The sequence below is a fragment of the Petromyzon marinus genome, chromosome 29, assembly GCF_048934315.1.
Source record: "Petromyzon marinus isolate PM22_M1 ecotype Great Lakes invasive population chromosome 29, UKy_Petmar_22M1.pri1.0, whole genome shotgun sequence".
NCBI classification, from domain to species: Eukaryota; Metazoa; Chordata; class Hyperoartia; order Petromyzontiformes; family Petromyzontidae; genus Petromyzon; species Petromyzon marinus.
The window spans coordinates 10144321-10164952 of NC_133695.1; the positions used below are offsets into that span (position 1 = coordinate 10144321).

A 20632-nucleotide genomic window follows, 5' to 3' on the forward strand; every position below is an offset into this window, starting at 1 on the left:
GTATACAGGAGGTCGTGGGTTCGATCCCGACCCTGATGTCTGCTGTGTATTTGAAGTTTGCGTGTCTCTCTCTCATCATCATCACGGTGGCTCGGAGATGTTGACTACCTCGCCTGGTATACAGGAGGTAGTGGGTTCGATCCCGACCCAGACGCCTGTTGTGTATTTGGAGTTTGCGTGTCTCTCTCACCGTGGTCGCGTGGATTTTTATCCGGTCCTCCGGGTTTTCCCTCCACATTTAGAATCAACGTGCGTTTAGAGTATGTGGCTGCTATACATTACACTCGATAAGCTACTTCGTTCAGCTATCATTTGTGGCCAGGTCGCTTCTGAAAAAGAGCAATATATCTCAGAAGGCCTTATCTAGTAAAATAAAAATAGTAAAAAAAAGAGTTTAGTTCCTTACATGTTATGATTTCGTTTCTGTAGTTTTAGCTTTTTTCAACGTACGAATCACGTTTTTTGCCATAAAATAAATTGGAATTTAGAGTTACCCTCACTGGCAGTGGAATGACAGAGCACTGTTGACGACTACATGCATCATCCATTATCCATTATTTAAAAAAAAGCAAGTTTTGAAATAAATAAACACATTTTTGGGTGGATTGTAACAACAACAAAAAAAACAGCCGTTGCGAAAGCTGTACGCAACCAAACTGAACGAGATCGTGGAGGAAAAAGGCGCGCTCGCGTGGATAATTTCCGAGACAAAAAAAAAACACGTGACATTCAATGCGCGGCGGGGCGGTGGGGGGGCATTTTTTTCGGAGCGAGCCGGAGTGATCCAGAGTCGAATGGTTCGCACCCCCCCCCCCCCAAACCCTGTGATCAGAGAGCCCTCTGTGTCAAGTGGCTGACAATTATGAAGGGTGCGGCCTCAGTCGGGGAGCCCAAACACAAGTATTGTTTAGACTGATGACAAAAGGCACGGGTAAGTAAGCACACACGCGGACCGAACTCTGGTTTCTGGCACTCGGGACCGCTTTTCCTTTATACTGCTGCATTATCACGGCATGTTTTTCATACTTGGCCAATTTTCAGTGCCTCCCCGTTTAAATGAGCAAGCGGGGATAAAACTGATTCACATTCGTGGCTTTGAGCTACGTGTGGAGATTGCACACTACAATGGCAGGGGTCAATTTGATATCGGGACGACTGTCGGTTTCTGACAATATGGTACTCCGTTTGCAAGCTGTAGATGAACGAGTCAAAGCCTAAACGGGATTTCAAATTCCAACACTTCCCATTGAGACTCAGCACCCGGGCTATCACAGTGTCACCCCAACAATATACACACGATACAGTACAGCGACTACAGTACTTATTTTCCCAAGAAGAACTTGAGTAGTATCATGGTGCTCTTTCAAGATTTCTTTTTGGAATAGCTTGGCAAATTCCATATTAAATGTTTCTTTGGGTGTTTATTTAGCCAATACTGACACACCTCAATAATTTATACCACTTTCGCCTTTTATTTGTATGTACAGTGAGGGAAAAAAGTATTTGATCCCCTGCTGATTTTGTACGTTTGCCCACTGACAAAGAAATTACCAATCTATAATTTTAATGTTAGGTTTATTTGAACAGTGAGAGACAGAATAACAACAACAAAAATCCAGAAAAACGCATGTCAAAAATGTTATTAATTCATTTGCATTTTAATGAGGAAATAAGTATTTGACCCCCTCTCAATCAGAAAGATTTCTGGCTCCCAGGTGTCTTTTATACAGGTAACGAGCTGAGATTAGGAGCACACTCTTAAAGGGAGTGCTCTTAATCTCAGCGTGTTACCTGTATTCCCTCATTAAAATGCAAATCAATGCAAATCAATTTATAACATTTTTGACATGCGTTTTTCTGGATTTTGTTGTTGTTATTCTGTCTCTCGCTGTTCAAATACACCTACCATTAAAATTATAAACTGATCATTTCTTTGTCAGTGGGCAAACGTACAAAATCAGCAGGGGATCAAATACTTTGTTTCCCTCACTGTACGTGTATACAACTTTATTCGCACCATACGTAGCCGACCGTGCTGACGAATGCCTGCTTCCTGCAATGACATGTGAATCAGAAACGTGGACATGGATGGACAAAATGAAACACAAACTGAAAAGTTCGCGAAGAAACAGGGAGAGATGTACGTTTGGAATTACGCTGACAGCAAGTTGAGCTCGTGGATTTGAGAAGAAGCATAGGTGTGGAGGCTTGGGCAGGACGTGTCCCTATTGTTTTTTTATTTTACCAGGTAAGGCCCACTGAGCTATATAGCTCTATTTTAGAATCGACCTGCCTATCACAAATTATAGCCGAACGAATTGGCTTGCCACGTGGAAATGTATAGCAGAGGAAATACTCCAAACGCGTCTTGATTCTCAATGTGGAGAGAAAAAACCGGAGGACCCGGAAAAAATGCAAGCGAGCACGTGTAGAGAAAACTTGCTAAACGAAAATATACAGCAGGCGTCAGCGTCGGGATCGAGCCCACGGACTCCTGTATACCAGGCGAGGTAGTTAACATATCATCGCCACCGTGGCCCCTAGACGGGATGATGGCCCGAGGGCGAGATTCACGACGGAGTGGCAGCCAAAGGGAGGGAACGGCGCCTGCGAGGTCGACCACTGCAGAGATGGAGCGACGAAGGCAGCTAGCTTGTCGGAGAGGTGCTAGGCGGAGGGATGGTGGCCTGGGCATGACGTCATCCAGCGGTGGCTTTGTCACAGCGATGCGGATGAGGAGCCTCTTTCAAGCGTTGCATCTCCTTTGTATCAAAAAGTAATTTTTATATACATGTTTTTTGTTGCGATTCACGTTTTTGCCACACGGTCGTATAAGTAGTAAGGTGCACGTCGCACTTACCGTGGGGAAAAATACGCAAATCGCCTCTGTCGAATTGCCTCGCACGCAGAGCTTTGCCAATCCACTCCGTTGTGAACAACGTGATAAGGTAATATCCATGTTCGCTTTAGAGCATATGCCACACTTCGCTTTTGAGATCACAGCACCCCCCACCACCACAACAGAAATGACCAGGCATCTGTTTTCGGAATCAAACTGTTGATGACCCCGTGGCTTGAAGCTGCGATAGGGGCTGACGGTTGTGTGGGTGGGAAGGATGGGTGGGGTGGTGTGTGGGATGGGTGGTGTGATGAGTGGGATGGGTGGTGTGGTGTGAGTTGGATGGGCGGTGTGGTGAGTGGAACGGGTGGTGTGAGTGTGATTGGCAGTGTGGTGAGTGGGATGGGCGGTGTGGTGAGTGGGATGGGCGGTGTGGTGAGTGGAACGGGTGGTGTGAGTGTGATTGGCAGTGTGGTGAGTGGGATGGGCGGTGTGGTGAGTGTGATTGGCAGTGTGGTGTGAGTGTGATTGGCAGTGTGGTGAGTGGGATGGGCGTTGTGGGGAGTGGAATGGGCAGTGTGGTGAGTGGGATGGGCGGTGTGGTGAGTGGAATGGGTGGTGTGAGTGTGATTGGCAGTGTGGTCAGTGGGATGGGCGGTGTGGTGAGTGGGATGGGTGGTGTGAGTGTGATTGGCAGTGTGGTCAGTGGGATGGGCGGTGTGGTGAGTGGGATGGGCGGTTTCGTGTGAGTGGGATGGGTGTGAGAAGGGGATTGTAAGATCGCTTCCATTGCTTTGCCCGCTCGGAGTGCCTCTTGGCGCGCTGCCAGCAACAAAAAGGCAAGAGAGAGAGAAAAAAAACACGCGCACACACAATGCGGAGATATAGAGACGGAGGGCTGAAAAAAAACGGCGTGTTTATTAAACGACGCGAGTTGCGCTGCGCAGCCATGGGCTGTGCGATGGTATGGGAATACCACCAGCCTCTCCTCTGTAACCCACCCCTCCTCCTCCTGCCTTGCCTCACATCCACCACTGAACTGCCTGGCTTGCGGGGGTCCCACTCGGACCCCCCCCCCCTTTCCTCCAAATGCCCCACCCACCGCACCCCTACACCCTTCCCCCCCATCACGCAGCACCTCTTTCCGCGCGGTTACTTTTAATCAGTGAATGACGCCCGCCTATCTCGTCTCGTCTCCCACTGCGGGGGAGGGGGGGTCCAGCCCCCCCCCACCCCTTCTCACTCGCTCTCTGTCTACCCACCACTGCTGCCACTCCTACCGCTATACAACAAGATAAAGATCCCCCAGATAGCGTTAACAGACTGTTGGGACGAGTGCTGTTAGCGAGCACCTATCTATGGAATCCAGCACGGCACGCGAGGGGGTGGTTGACCAGCACCCACGCCCGGCCACCTTTGTCTCCCTCGTGGCGATGTTTACACATCACACCGGGTATCATCATGTGGAGGCTGAGTTGACCTAGGGGAGGCCCAGGGATTGTCGTCACTCGTTCAGATAATCGTCACTGGTGGTGGCCGGGTTCGCAGCTCGTAGAGTTAACCGCTTGCACTACCGCATGCACTTACACACACACACATCTCCCCATACCCCAAAGACAAAGATCACCCGTATATCCTGAACAGACTGTTGGGGCAAGTGCTGTTAGCGAGCACCTATGAAGGCCGGCACGGCACACGAGGGGGCGGGTGGCCAACACCACGCCCGGCCGCCTTTGTCTCCCCCAGTGGCGATGTTTACACACCGCACCAGGTATTCATTTGAGGCTGAGTCGACCTAGGGGAGGCCCAGGACCGGTTCAGATAATCCATCATTGGTGTTGGCCGTGAGCGCGAATTGAACTCGGGTGGCCAGGATTCGTAGCGCAGCGTAGCGCTAACCGCTACACCACCGCTGACCCCATACACACATCTTACCCCATACCCCTCCAACACACACACATACATCTCCCCCCACACACACACACAGACGCGTACACGCACGCGCATGCACAAATACACAGCCACCATCCCCTCCACCACCACTCCCCGTCACTTCCCCAAGAGTCCATGCACCAAAGCCCCGTGTCTTTCCCCACCCCCCACTCACCCGAACCCTCCCCCGACCTCCCACCCCACTCAAAAACCCAGCCCATATCAAGACGAGTGATTGGTTTTTATTTTTCTAGATTTGCTCGGCCCAGCCCGGCTATTAACCACTCACAGGGAAAAAAAAATACCGCTGTGGTTTTTTGTTTGGTGCGGACAGCTGCCGAAATTGTCATTTGCAGTGCAGTGCTCAGGGAGCAAGTCCGTCCTTTTGGTTCGAAGTCAAACGCAGAGGCGCAGCGGCACTGCTTGGCGTTTTATATTCGCAACACTCACGCGCACGCACGCACGCAGACTCGACTTAACGACGCCGCGTTCGAGTGAGAGGTTGTGAGCCGTACAGGGCCTCTTTTTGGAATTACTGAAAATGAAGGCTGCAATTTGCTGTGAGTACACGCGCAAGTGACGGGTGGTGCTGCGAACGTGTGTGTGTCTATATTTAACGCGCCGTTTATGTAAGACGTCTTAACTGGGCTGTAATTAGAGCCGTGGCATTTTTCACTAATCGCCTTTGATACGAGTTTGAATAACTGACGACGAAAAAAATGTACACGCGACATTTTCATTGCTAATTGTTTGTTTTAACTACAACAGTCATGCGAAAGAGACATGATTACCTTGTTAAGTGTATTATAATTACAATATATGTGTGTGTTTGTGTGATTACATATATTATATTGTTAATGGCAGTCATAAAGTTTTAGAATTGAATTTATAAATCATCGACCCAATATCTGCTTTATTCTGAAGTTTAAATTATTTGTGTGATAATATATTAGTAGAGGGGGCTATCAGAGTGTATGCACGTATAAACATCCTTCTCAAATCTCTTACTTGCCATTTGGAAACACACATACGTACACACGTTCATATAAAGATATTGTTTTGGCTTCCAAACTGAAGGAGCAAATGCTGATCGTGGTAAGAACTATCTATATATGATACTGTCTGCATCTGTGTGTTATGATATGCACATTCTCAAAGTCGTGACAAAGTTCCCAATTTCAGACTTCACAATGTCTGTGAGCACATATTAAGACTTTAAGGGCCATATGAGGTGATGGCGTGGACAGTACCACACACATTCAGCTGATTTGACATCACTCACCTGCATGACATCTCCCAGTTGTTGATAGTCATATTCTACATTTTTTGGGCTGAGTCAACCTAGGAGAGACAAAACCATCTTGCAAATACTAATAGTCTAAAAGGGTTGATGCATCTTGCAAATATCACACCTATGGGAACAACCTGCAATAATATTCTTGGTTATTTCGGTAAAGGCACGTAGAATGGAAACAATAAAATAATAAAAATATTGTTTTATATTTTTACTATTATTGTTTTATATTTTTATTATTTTATTGTTTCCCTTCTACGTGACTTTACCGAAAGAACCAAGAATATTATTGCAGGTTGTTCCCATAGAAGGTGTGATATTTATACAACAATATTTGTTATTATTTTATTGTTTCCCTTCTACGTGACTTTACCGAAAGAACCAAGAATATGAATCCCTGCAGTCACGAAAGCTTTAAATAAAAATTTAACCTGCAATAACTTTATTTTCCATGACCATAACTGATTGCGCTCATCACTAAGTCATACGCGTGCACATGCTAGGCATTTCCATAAATGTTGAAACAAGAGTGCGTGTTTTAACTTGCGTCACACACTACCATCGTGCGGTTTTTTGGCAAAATGATAAATTAATTCACCCTCTCTCGCTCTCTCGTGAATATTAATCAGGTTGAAATTAGACTCCCGTCTGTAGCATTAATTCTCGCGCCTTGATTGCGGGGGGCTGGCGGGGGGGGGGACCATCAAGACACAATGGGAATCCCGCGCGAGGTGTCTCGCACATCTTCCACTAGTGCGAGAATTGTTGCGCGTACCGCAGCCGGGGAGAGAGGGGAAAAGAGGAAGAGAGAAAGAGAGAGCGCGGAGCGCGCGCACGGCCGGACAAGACAGACTCGGAATAGTTCACGACCCCACTCATCAATCACGTTATACTAGCGCGCCCGCCACACGAAGCGGCAGAGAGAGAGAGAGACGGCACGAACAATCGTGACTAATTAGGGTCAGCTTGGCGGAGCGCAATTTAAAAAAAAAAATGTGATCCGAAATTGTGACCGCGGCTTTGCGCACGTGTGTGCGTCTCTTCTTCGTACGGGGGGGGGGGCGGACGCATGGGGAGCGGTGGTGCAGCGGTTAGCGCCACGCTGCGCGACGAACCTGGCGACCCGAGTTCGATTCCCGCTCACGGCCAACACCAGTGACGATTATCTGAACCGGTCCTAGGCCTCCCCTAGGTCGGCTCAGCCTCAAATGAGTACCTGGTGCGGTGTGTAAAACATCGCCACTTGGGAGACAAAGGCGGTCGGGCGTGGTGCTGTCCACCCACCCCCTCGCGTACCGTGCCGGTTTTCATAGATGCTCGCTAACAGCACTTGCCCCAAGAGTCTGTTAAGGCTATACGGGGGATCTTTGTTTTTTTTTTATCTAAAAAGCGGTTTGTTCAATGAAAGAATAACACAACTTTTGGTCAACATGCATTCAAATCACTGGTAATTTCCTACTGGTAAATGTGCAAAGCGATAGCTTTGCCATGGTTTATGTGTACCTTTCCACTCATCAACAAGCAAACTATTTCAAAAGTCTATGCCTGTGTGTGTCTGTGTGTGCATACATTGCATTTAAGGGGAACTGGAGTACAGTCTGGTTAGAGCACAGTGCCACAAACCCATCAATCCGAGTTTGATTCTCGCTCACGACCAATAACAGTGGCGAATAATTGAACTGGTTCTGGACCTCCCCTCCCCCACCTTAGGTTGACTGAGCCTTCAATCGGTACCTGATCCGGTGTGTAAACATCGGCACTGGGAAGACAAAGGTTGTGGTGTTGCCCACATACCACTTCGTGTGCCGTGCCGGCCTTAATAGCTACTCGCTAAACACACTTGCCCCAACTGTCTGTAAAACTGCTTTTTGTGCTTCGTGTATCGTCTTTTCCCCTGCACCTCCGATTAGCACGGTTGGCTACAGACGGTGCAAAATAAGTTCAACGTACATACGGAACATGCGTACAAAGTCTGTATGGGGGAATCGTGTATTTTGACATTACAGTCCTGTTTTCTATATATAATTATTTTTTTTCCAGATTGCGCTGCAGTTAGAGCACATTACACTCACTTGGAAGGTCGCGAGTTCAAATTCGCATCAGGAATGAGTACTTTCTTAAAAGGCAATACAAGGTTTTCCTATTTACCAGCTTTGCTCCTGCCATGGGAATGTGTATTTCTATCACTGACTCAGGGCAATGGGGAAAAAAGGGAGATCAGCATTGGCCCATGGTAAATATTACCGCAAAAGAACCACCGGTATGTTGTAGATGTGTGTATCTATTTATTTATATTTACACTACTTGGGTTGGAGTGGTGGCACAATCGTTTGAGCATTGTGCTTTGAATCCGTTGACCCCGCAATTGATTCCTGAATCCTGATGTGGTGCAATTGAGTCAAACAATCCTCATGACTGACACGGCTTCAGGAGGCCTTCATCCATCAATGAATTGACAACGGGGCTATACATTTGCATGAATTAGTTTGTTTCCTCAGTGGTTATTCAGGCTGGTGGCACTGTGAGCTGAATATTTTGGCTCGCAGAAGTCGCAGAACTGTGGGTTAAATTTCACCGAGGACCTAACTCAGCACATCTGTTCTCCAGGGTGAATAAAAACAAAATACCACTGTGCGTCTTAAGTCACGAGCAGTCATCGTACGGAGAGACTGGTGCTACAATCATAGCCACGAGGACTTTCAACCGCGAGATTAGTACGGCCAACAGGGAGAGCTGTTTTGTTCATCGCTCCCAACGTTCGCGTGAGTAAGGAGGCATTTAGAATTTACGTTTAGATGTTTTATGTCGGCTACATGGTTGAAGTGCTGTTGATATGGGCGTTATTGCGGTGCCAGTGCCTAATGGACAGCACAATTCACGGTTCGGCGAGAGAGAGCAATGATCGGCGTGCATCCGAGTTGAATTGGTGCTTTTTTTTGTTGCACGCCACATAAAGTCAAGCTGAGGGGGCGTTGAGGTAATGTTGCGAATTCGCCCCGGCTCTACGGTACACGATGTGTGCAATGCACATTGCATCGCTGTGTAGCATTGTGAAGTCCCTGGCTCTGATTGGTTGTTATCAGGCACTGCAGCTCTACTTCGGTTATTTTGCCGTTGTGTTTTTTTTTTGTGTGTGGCTTCATTTGTGATTGGCCACAATATAAATTCTGGAATTTGCTCTTCCATTTTCTACAGTTTTTTACACAAGCCTTTTGCTCCAATGTCCCCAATATATGTTTGTTCATTAAAAAAAAAATCTGTTGTACATTTATGAATGAACGTGTTCGCGTGATGAATTTGTTTTTGCTACGTTGGCAAATTAATGTAATGAAAAATAAATGACAAGGTCGCAGTTTAATCACTGAAAATAATAACTGGTATCGCAATTAATTGGTGTAATGGCCTTTCAGATCGATATTTTTTTCAGTCACATTTGGTGAAGTAGGACAACCTTGAAATGGTATCCATTTTACTGTGTCTCATCAGCATGGCTGTGTCCTGTTAATCCAGGCCTGAGCCCTCACTAAGAATGACTCCAACCCAAGTGCCTGGTGCCAGTGAACGAAAATCAGCACCGGAGAAAGGCATCCTTAATAGGTGCTCGCTAACAGCACTCGCCCCGACAGTTTATAATATCAATTATTATAATGATGTACATTATGGCATGTAAATGCGTCTGGAACGTTATACACACCTTCTGACCGTTTGCTATGCAAGTGTTTACGTGTGCAATTTATGAATGTAAGCGCGTGGGGAACGTATACGTACGCCAACTTTGAAATGAGCTCCTGCCTGTGAGACCCCAGCCAAATTATGAATGGGGTGCGTGCAGCGGTCGTGAGGAGAAGGCAGCAGACGTTGCCGTAGCCAGCGCTGATTACAAATCGGCGGAGCCTTTTAAGTTCGCAGAACTCCACGGAAATGCTTTAGGCTCGGACCCACAGTGAATCCTAGACCCCCATTGGACCCCCGAAGAGCGATTGAATGTCCAATTATTGAAACATCCGAGAGCGAGTTAAAACGCATTGCCTCCGTTAGTATCCGATGTGTATATATATATGCGACTGTTGTTAAGCGGGGGGGAAAAAAAAGGTTGCAATGATTGGGACCACAAAGTGTAGCGGTAGGGTGAAGGAGGGGCAGCAGTTACCAACACTGGCATCGGAGTGGCACCCAGAGGCAAGTGATCAAGGGGAAGACCGATGCCCCATGGTGGGAAGGCTGTAAGAGCAGACGTCGGAGGCGCAGATGTCAACTGCGTAACGGTTGCAGGATCTTAGCACGATTTACGGGAGTGGTAGCGACTTTTACTTGCATCAAAGGCGTTCAACAGATGAACAGAAATGCGAATGAACTACTTTGTCGGTTATAGATCCCTCTTCAAAATTCTGGCACGCGCTTCTTGCTGATATAGCTGCATAGACCGTGTGCATACTTCTTACATATATGGTGGTTTTCCTCTGGATAAACTGGCTCTTGCCATCCAGAGCAAATGTGTAATTGCCACCACTGTGTTCAGCACCAGCCAGTGTGGCGATGAGCACAGACCTATCAATGCTTGTTTGAGCAGGGATACTCACATTTTGATAAATGTGTTCATACTATATGGATTGTTCATTGTAATGATAGAGTATATGTACATCATAAAATATATACATTTAGTATACCCACCTCGTACTCGTATAGATGTGTACGCACGTTAAGCTGGGTGCTGTACACCGGTTATCCAGTGCTTTGGAGGCAAAGGTTGGTAGATCACACCGATTCATTAAGCTCCAAAACCCAGTGGGGCCAGGAGATGGTAGTACAGCAAAGTGGATTAATGAACTCATTTGTGTGCACGTTTTTTTTTTATTCCACGTACTCTGATTTCCTACCGCGTCCAAGCAATTGCTTTAATAATGTAATGGGCCAAACAGCTTCCCAATGTAAGACTCTCTTTTAAAAAGAGCCTGGCGACTTGGTGAGGCAGGCGTTCTTGTGAATAAATAAAAAGGGGGCATTGCCTTCGTTAAATACCCTTAAGCATAGTTTAGAGCAGTGGTTCTTAACTTGGGGTGCACGCATCCCCTGGGGGTACCAGATGCCCTTTCTGGGTGTGAGACATGGCCAGATTTCTTTTCGAAGATAAATCATCTAAAACACAACTTTTGCACGGGCACATAAGTACAACTACTTTGTTTCATCAAACCCGAAATGTTTATTAACATTATACATGTTTTTTTTTACGATTGAGAACCAATGGGGTGCAAAGCTGCAGTGAAAGGTTAAAAACCACTGCCTTGGAGTAAATTTGCTCAAATAAAAAAAAACACGTTCAAATCGAGTACATTTGTCAAGTGTACCTGCTGGCAGCACAAGGTAAAAACACGAGAGGCGAAATGGCTTATCCGAGCGATATTCTGCCCAACGGCTCGCAATGTCTCGCCGACGCATAGCGGCTTCGTCACGAGCATCGCTTCCGTACGTCCACACTTGACTTGGGGAATGCGCTAAAACCAAACGCTGTATCAGGCACGTGACTCCGTCGTAGCCCAACAACTGCAAGTGTACATTTCACGAATACCTCTGCATTGATGTATCTCTCAGCCGCACACCCCCCTCCCCCTCCGCTGCCCCAGTGCTACTTAGTATTAATAACGCAGTTGATGTAGCTGTCAAACGCAATTCCATTGCCAAGCGCAGGCGCGTGACCATGCGGGAGTCACGTGCCTGATGCAGCGTTTGGTTTTAGCGCATTCCCCAAGTCAAGTGTGGACAGCTGGGGTTTGGCTCCGTGCCCGTTTGTATGTACATTGCGGCCTACCTGGTCATACCTGGCAGGTTGAATGCTGACATGTATTGGAAACAAACAAAAAAAAAACGCGTAGCAGATTGCGCATATACGGAACGTTCAGGAAAACAAGGGCGGAAACTGGGGTCACAGTACGCGCAAACTCGTGTTCGTTACTGTGCACGTGCGTTTATTTGTTTGATAGCCTCCCCTTATATCATTGTGCGTTACGCTGTTACATTACGTAATGCTGTAGTACAAAAAATGTGAGGTTTCAAAGTGTGCCTCATTTTTTTTTGGTTCTTGCTGCTATCTCTCTATCAAAACCGCTTGGCCAGCTTTCTCCCGCATTCAATTTTCACTTTGGCCATGACTTTGGAATTTCCAGATCCCATTTTTTTCAACAACAACAAAGTACTGTAAAATTCAAAAGTTTAAAAGTCACCATCTCCACGCTCAAACAAGCATTTGGCTGGCACCTTTGGAGTCACTGTTGCACACTCCACATTCCCATGACAGTGCTGCGTGTCTCCACAGGGCTCTAGTCTCTCCACACTTGTGTTTTCACAAGGTGGTACCCATTTTACGGAACAAGGGGGAATGATGAGCTACCATTGACCTCTAATCGAGATTTGAACTCGCTGCATTTGCTGATGAAATTAACGCTTCAATGTGCAGCGCCGTGTAACCGAATACCAGAATACGGAGGCTGAGCTCATACATATCCTCAAGTCTTTTGGGAAGGGAATACCGTCTGGTAATTGTTTCTCTTCTGTCTGAATATGCCCATATTCATGCCAATACAATTAATCTCTTTACTCAAATGGACACAGCGTGGTGGTCATATCCGATGGCGCTGAGTCCAGAGCCTGCGGATGATATTCCACATTCCCTATGGCAGGAGAATTTCATCCATTGAACTACGACTCTTGACTTTCCACGGACCGGTAACTCATTTTCTCGACCGGGATATATTTTCTGTGTTTTAATCGATATTCTTTATTTAAGGCAGGTGAGAGAGCTAATTGAGATAAGTTTATCTCTTGCAAGGGGAGACCCAGATAAATACAGAATATTGGTAGAGCGGCACTGGGTTAGGAATTAAGCACAACATTACGGGATCGGTGAAGTATGGTCTGTGAACCCCAACGACCAGTACAGCATGGCGAGGCATTCATCCAAGTGTCGTGATGAAGGATTATAATTTTCGTTTTAAAGCTTTCGTGACTGCAGGGATTGATATTCTTGGTCCTTTCGGTAAAGTCACGTAGAAGGGAAATAATAAAATCATAAAAATGAAACAATAAAATTATAACGATGTGGTTTTCACACCTGATGACGATTGCTTGTGTTGCAATCGAAACGTCGTGAGAATTTTATTGTTTTACTATTCATTATTTATTATTTCCCTTCTACGTGACTTTGGCGAAAGAACCAAGAATAAGGATTATAATGTTTTCAATAGAATCACAGTCACTAATAAAAACCAACAGAGCAAAATAAGTTCCGCATCAGCGTAATACAAATAACTCAATGAGAATGAAAATGTTATAACAAGTATAATTACATTTTCATGTTTCTATACAAAGTGTTGTAAAGTACTCAACACTATATTGTTATGCCACACACATAGGATGTATCTTATATAGTACAGAAAACATATCTGCTCTTTTTATAAGGCACGCACTCACTCTTAAGGTGTTGCTGGGTTTTGTTGTTTTGTCATGCTGTAAGTAGAGTATAGCTTTTAACAAAGAGAACTATATAAATAAAAGATGAAGATGAGCATGATGTTCGTGGCGATAGGCGAATAGGGTACTGAAATGTAACCGGAACTAGATTGCACCAGAACCATTTGCCAAACCAGCTCTCGAGAGCGACACGCTTGACCAGAGCGAACCGGAAAAAAAAAAGAATTTGCCTTACCAAATGCTGAAGCAGAAAGAAAATTAAACGGATGAAATGAACGCCGACAAGAAACTGAATTTTAGAGAAACAGAATAGAAAAAATAAAATCCCATCGTCTGGTTTGTAAAGTGTGCTGTCTCCAAATCCTGAGTTCAATCTTATCTGGAATTGTATATCTTACACAAATGCCCTCTCCCGCCCCCCCCCCTTCTTTCCCACCCATTGCAGCTCAAATCTTTACTCCAAAGTCATATGCCCCCCCCCCTTTCCAACCGTGTAAAGATTACAATGTATTCAGAAATGTTCTAAATTGTAATTGTTTTATTCTTTCTATTCACTATCAAAAACTAAAAAAACGTTGTGGCAGTGCTGGCTCTGGACAAATACACGCGTCTGTGGTCGGAGCCAGCCTGCTGTATATTCGGAGTCGGCGTCTCTGTCTCCCCGTGGTCGCGTGCTTTATTTCCACATTTAGAAACATGCGTTTCGAGTATTTAGATTAATTGGCTGAGAGACATTTCGTTGAGCTCCACAAATCTGTGGCCAGGTCCCCTGTTGAAAAAATAGCGAATAGCTCAGTGGGCTTTACCTGGTAAGATACAAAAAAAAAACATCGTTTAGTTTCATTTGTCAAATGTTTACATTGTCTATACTTTGCACTCCCATCGTTTTCGTTTTCATTGATGGTTTTTGTAACGTTCTGACATGCCCCGACTGGACATCTGTGAAAAAGAGCCTTATAGCTCATCGGATTCCTCCAGCATAGATACATATTCAGATTTTGTACATTGGGATGGCAACTGTTGATTTCCCCCCAAGATAGAGGTGCAACACTGCAATTGTTCGCTCACCACTCCTGCTCCACAAGTCGGAACATTGCATTATCAGTAGCGCCATAGTGTTGGATCGTACAGCTAAACTAAGACCTCCACAGTTTATTTAATAGGTACGTTCGCGATTCAACATTGTCGGAAGCTGCCCGCAGCAGCGCCTGGTGAGAGCTTTAGAAAATAAATGCTCGATACGTGACCACAGCAGGGAGAAACACCTCCACAGCTTGGCGTGGCTAAGAGCCGTGGGTTGTTAACGTGAGCTCCGTGTAAGCCTGAGACATATGGACTGCAGGATTATTACAGTGTAAAAAGCCCATCAAGACTGTGTGTTCTTGCGCGAGTAATGCACGTGCGTACATTGAACTTCTGTCGCACGCGAACCGTGCTAATCGGTGAGTGCGGGGAAAGGACAACAAGCTGAACACACAAAGCAGTTCCAAAGACGTGAGTTTTCAATCTCGATTTAAAAGCGCACGCCTCCAGTGGTTTCCTGATATCGGAAGGAAGAGCGTTCCAGACGGCCGCAGAAGCGCACCTGAATTCGTGCGAGGCAGTGACCGACCATCTTTGTTCGATGGCTCGCCAAAATCCGAAAGTAATGCATTACCGTAATCAGATTATGAAAGGCGGGTAACCATTAATCCCACAGTACTCTGTTGTCACCATGTAAATCAGATTTCTTGTACTCGGCACATGCCGAGTCGGAACATTGCATCGCACCCTCCCCGCCCCCCTAATGTATTTGATTTGTGTAATTTTACATTTATTCCACGAAACAATAAAAATGGGAAAGTGATCATGTCAGCATTTAAAGTCGATGTGAACAACAGCAGCAGAAGCAGCTGATGTGTGTACACCAAGTTCTGAGCACAGCACAGAGGTGCTATTTTTTTAGGTAAAATCAACCTAATTTCAATAAAATAGTAATAAAAGTAACCCAGTAATCACACGACATTGCTTTGAAAATGCCAAACACAAGACTACATTATGCGAAAATTTACTCCTGACATCTCAATAGCAATTGGAGACGACTGATTATTTTTCACGAGGAACCCTCCCAAAGCTGACCATGCAAGACTGGAGGAACAGTTCCAGGAATAATTTTGGCCACATACATCCAACCCGATTTGGTATTTTTTTGTTTGTTTTAATATTAACCTGATCGCCGGATTATGAGTACAATTATATCACATTGTCATGGGCGGTGGTCCTTTATACAGTGAGGGAAAAAAAGTATTTGATCCCCTGCTGATTTTATACGTTTGGCCACTGACAAAGAAATTATCAGTCTATAATTGTAATGATAGGTTTATTTGAACAGTGAGAGACAGAATAACAACAAAAAAATCTGGAAAAACGCATGTCAAAAATGTAATAAATTGATTTGCATTTTAATGAGGGAAATATGTATTTAACCCCCTCTCAATCAGAAAGATTTCTGGCTCCCAGGTGTCATTTATACAGGTAACGAGCTGAGAATAGGAGCACACTCTTAAAGGGAGTGCTCCTAATCTCAGCTTGTTACCTGTATAAAAAGACACCTGTCCACAGAAGCAATCAATCAATCAGATTCCAAACTCTCCACCATGGCCAAGACCAAAGAGCTCTCCAAAGATGTCAAGGACAAGATTGTAGACCTACACAAGGCTGGAATGGGCTACAAGACCATTGCCAAGCAGCTTGGTGAGAAGGTGACAACAGTTGGTGTGATTATTCGCAAATGGAAGAAACACAAAAGAACTATCAATCTCCCTCGGCCTGGGGCTCCATGCAAGATCTCACCTCGTGGAGTTGCAATGATCATGAGAACGGTGAGGAATCAGCCCAGAACTACACTGGAGGATCTTGTCAATGATCTCAAGGCAGCTGGGACCATAGTCACTAATAAAACAATTGGTAACACACTACGCCGTGATGGACTGAAATCCTGCATCGCCCGCAAGGTCCCCTGCTCAAGAAAGCACATATACATGCCCGTGTGAAGTTTGCCAATGAACATCTTAATGATTCAGAGGATAACTGGGTGAAAGTGTTGTGGTCAGATGAGACCAAAATGGAGCTCTTTGGCATCAACTCAACTTGCCGTGTTTGGAGGAGGAGGAATGCTGCCTATGACCCCAAGAAGACCATCCCCACCGTCAAACATGGAGGTGGAAACATTATACTTTGGGGGTGTTTTTCTGCTAAGGGGACAGGACAACTTCACCGCATCAAAGGGACGATGGACAGGGCCATGTACCATCAAATCTTGGGTGAGAACCTCCTTCCCTTAGCCAGGGCATTGAAAATGGGTCGTGGATGGGTATTCCAGCATGACAATGACCCAAAACACACGGCCAAGGCAACAAAGGAGTGGCTCAAGAAGAAGCACATTAAGGTCCTGGAGTGGCCTAGCCAGTCTCCAGACCTTAATCCCATAGAAAATCTGTGGAGGGAGCTGAAAGTTCGAGTTGCCAAACGTCAGCCTCGAAACCTTAATGACTTGGAGAAGATCTGCAAAGAGAGTGGGACAAAATCCCTCTTGAGATGTGTGCAAACCTGGTGGCCAACTACAAGAAACGTCTGACCTCTGTGATTGCCAACAAGGGTTTTGCCACCAAGTACTAAGTCATGTTTTGCAGAGGGGTCAAATACTTATTTCCCTCATTAAAATGCGTTTTTCTGGATTTTCTTGTTGTTATTCTGTCTCTCACTGTTCAAATAAACCTACCATTAAAATTATAGACTGATCATTTATTTGTCAGTGGGCAAACGTACAAAATCAGCAGGGGATCAAATACTTTTTTCCCTCACTGTACGGTGTGAAAGAAATTTAACATAATACAGATACACAGGTTCCCAGCGGATTGCGTGGAATCTTTGAGCAATATGACACAAAGAGATTCAAACGCATGGCAATTTGTGAGCAAATATAAATTATACAAAAAAAACTAAACATTTTTTTTTTTATTTTACCAGGCCCACTGAGCCATATAGCTCTTTTTCAGAAGCGACCTGGCCACGAAATAAATTATAGTTTAACGAAGTGGCTTATCACGTGGAAATGTATAGCAGCCACATTCTCTAAACACGCATTGATTCTCAAAGTGGAGGGAAAAACCAGAGGACCCGGAGAAAAATCCGCAGCAAACGTCAGGGTCAGGGGCGGAGCCAGGATTTTGACTTTGGGGGGGCTGACTTCAATAATCTGAGTATATCCAGTGTTTATGTTTTCCAATGGGCGTCACAAATGTATAAAACAAATTTTATTGGATTTGAACGCGGAGTTTATTAATAAATCGGAGCCGCTGATGTGGCTAATAAGTTCGATAAGTTCGAAAGGCTGCCGCTCAAGCAGCCTGCAGGGCAGCACACAAGGTGGCAGCCTGCAGGGCAGCACAAGGTGGTAGCCTGCAGGGCAGCACAAGGTGGCAGCCTGCAGGGCAGCACACAAGGTGGTAGCCTGCAGGGCAGCACAAGGTGGCAGCCTGCAGGGCAGCACAAGGTGGCAGCCTGCAGGGCAGCAGCACAAGGTGGCAGCCTGCAGGGTAACACGAGGTGGCAGCCTGCAGGGCAGCACGAGGTGGCAGCCTGCAGGGCAGCACGAGGTGGCAGCCTGCAGGGCAGCACAAGATGGCAGCCTGCAGGGCAGCACAAGGGGGCAGGCTGCAGCATTTTGCAGCATCCGGATATCCGGTTATCCCAATTACCGACTTTCCAAAATTTCAGGGGGGGCTGAGCCCCCCCAAGCCCCCCCCCCCCCCCCGTGGCTCCGCCCCTGGTCAGGGTCAGGATCGAACCCACGACCTCCTGCATACCAGGCGAGGTAGTTAACATCTCGCCACCGTGTCGCCCACTTAAGAAAGTAAATGCGAGGCTGCACCTTTTGCCTCTTTTTTATTTGAACTCTATCCGACTCCATCCTCAAGCAAGTGTCGGGTGGCGCTCATCTCTTGTGGCCACCGTGTAGGATTCAGCTGTCATGCCGTATAAGCCGCATCAGCCTGCCGTTGTGCTCTCTGGTTTGCACCCGTGAATTCGGTCCCAGAAGAAGCTCCCCGGCATGCAAATGGTGCTTCTCCATTCTTTTGTTCTCTCCTTCTTCTCTCCTTGTCGGTGTACTCAGACGTCATTTCCCTGTGTACTACTCATCTGTGTCTTTATCCCATACTTCTTTGGCATTCCGTCACAGCCGCCCTGCAACCGCAGCGATCATCGATTTTGTTTAGCACAGTTTGTCAGCGTTACACAAAAGAACCGCGCGTGTATAAATTATGCACTTTTTTCCCCCCAGTGAGTTGTTCATTTTAAAAATATATATTTTGGCCCAATTTATGTTGCATATTATACATAAATCAAAGCTCATGTCAGACTGTGAACTGGAATATAAATAAAATAAAATAAACGTGTATATTTTTTTGTTATAATTTTTTGTATCTATTTGTATGTGTTTCGTTGTCATACGGACTCACTCTCCCTTACCATGTGAATGTGGAATTTCCACCACCTGCTGTGGTTGTAAACATGAGATGAGCGGGGACATCCTGTGATAAAAAAAATTTCATGCGTTTGTTTTTTTTCCGTCTAAAGTTCTGGTCAGAACTCGCTGTGAAAGATCTACACACGCTATAAACCATACTGATTATTATAACAATATATGTAACAGGTAACACGTATAAATATAAATGATTTAAAAGTTAAAAACAATGCTAAAGTGTCTCTCTATACTGATTCCTCCAGTCGAAATACATATTCTGATTCTGAATCTAAAACAAGAGTTATGGACAGCCCTCTCGGCTGACGCCTCTGAAATTAGTTCCTGAAGAAGCTTCCAGCACCTGGAGTGAAACGTCGGACCCAAGAACCAGCCAAATTGGTCGAGACCCTCAGCATAGTCTCCATCTATCGGGTACATTTAATTTCCAAATGCAGTCACGCTCAGCATTGATTGCATTTTTCCAACGGTTACCTCTTCCATTTACAACTCATGATGCCCCGCTTCCTTGTCTTGGCTAATAGGCATTACCCCCTCGGCATAAGGCCCACGACTTAAGCTTAGTTTGCCAATTTTCTCCGCAGCTCAACTGTGGAAGCCTTGCACGGTCGTAATTCTAACGCGTGGGTTTTCGTCGCCTCGGCATTATTGACACGTAATCACCTTACCAGGTTTGCGTCGCTAAAACGCTCCACCACCTGACATGGCCAAATAAATTAAGTTGTCACGAGTACAAGAAGGTTAACGCACCAATTATTACCATGATTTGCTCAGCTCACTGGGAAGTGGAAGAATAATTTTCACGGTCAAATCGAGCGTCAATGAGATGCGACATTTATCTTCAAACTACGTAAAAAAGGAATATTCAGTTCGAGGTCCAGGGAGTCGAAATAAATTCCAGGAACCCAGCATTCTGTGATGAAGCGGCATTAATAGTGATGCACTTCTCATCGACAAGGGCACCGCGAGACCAGTGATGTAAATTCCACATTGATCTCATTATCACCTTCACCACCGCCATCGGAAACACGTGGGCCATGAACGCCACAATGCACCAAGCACAGTGTTCAGGTTTTCCACCCGCCTTGTAGAAGGAGGCCTCCTGATGGCGTTAGGCCGGTGTCACCACAGATCTGGCGAGCCCACGAGTCCCTCGTGACGGCCGACTGGACCGTGCCGTGTGACGGTGGTGGGGATTGATTTTGGAGACGCCAATCTTTCTATTGGATGACCACTGTTGACTTTACACCCCCCCACTCACCCCCAGGGATGATTGGCTGATAATATATGAATAGTCGAGCCCGAGTGCAAGCATTCACGCGACAGCTTAGTCCAACGCCAGATAGAGACACAACAGCTTGTGCGAGTGCACGCAGCGCCCCTGAGAAACCAATTCCAGTCGTTTGAGCGGCCCAGCTTGTTTTATTGCCAGATTATGAGAATGCCCTGCCCTGCCCCACTTCTGTACATTTTTATCGCTGCCGTGAAGTGTAAAGGTGATTGCTATTAGCTTCCGACCAATAAAACGGAAGTAAATTTCACTAATGCAAAGTGCGCTACCCATGCGTCCGGTCGGAGC

At 45.9% G+C, this 20632-nt stretch overlaps 1 protein-coding gene across 8 annotated transcripts in view; it reads left to right on the top strand.

Moving 5' to 3' along the window:
- LOC116947176 (estrogen-related receptor gamma-like) overlaps nucleotides 1–20632 on the top strand; it is a 404855-nt gene that overhangs the window by 203744 nt on the left and 180479 nt on the right. Inside the window, exon 1 of one of the 8 annotated variants that reach the window (XM_032962639.2) lies at nucleotides 4003–5331. The exons of the other annotated variants lie outside the window; for them this stretch is intronic. The gene's annotated coding sequence lies outside the window, so the exon portion shown is untranslated. Of the gene's footprint in view, nucleotides 1–4002; nucleotides 5332–20632 lie in introns of those variants that run through there. 8 annotated transcript variants of the gene reach the window in all.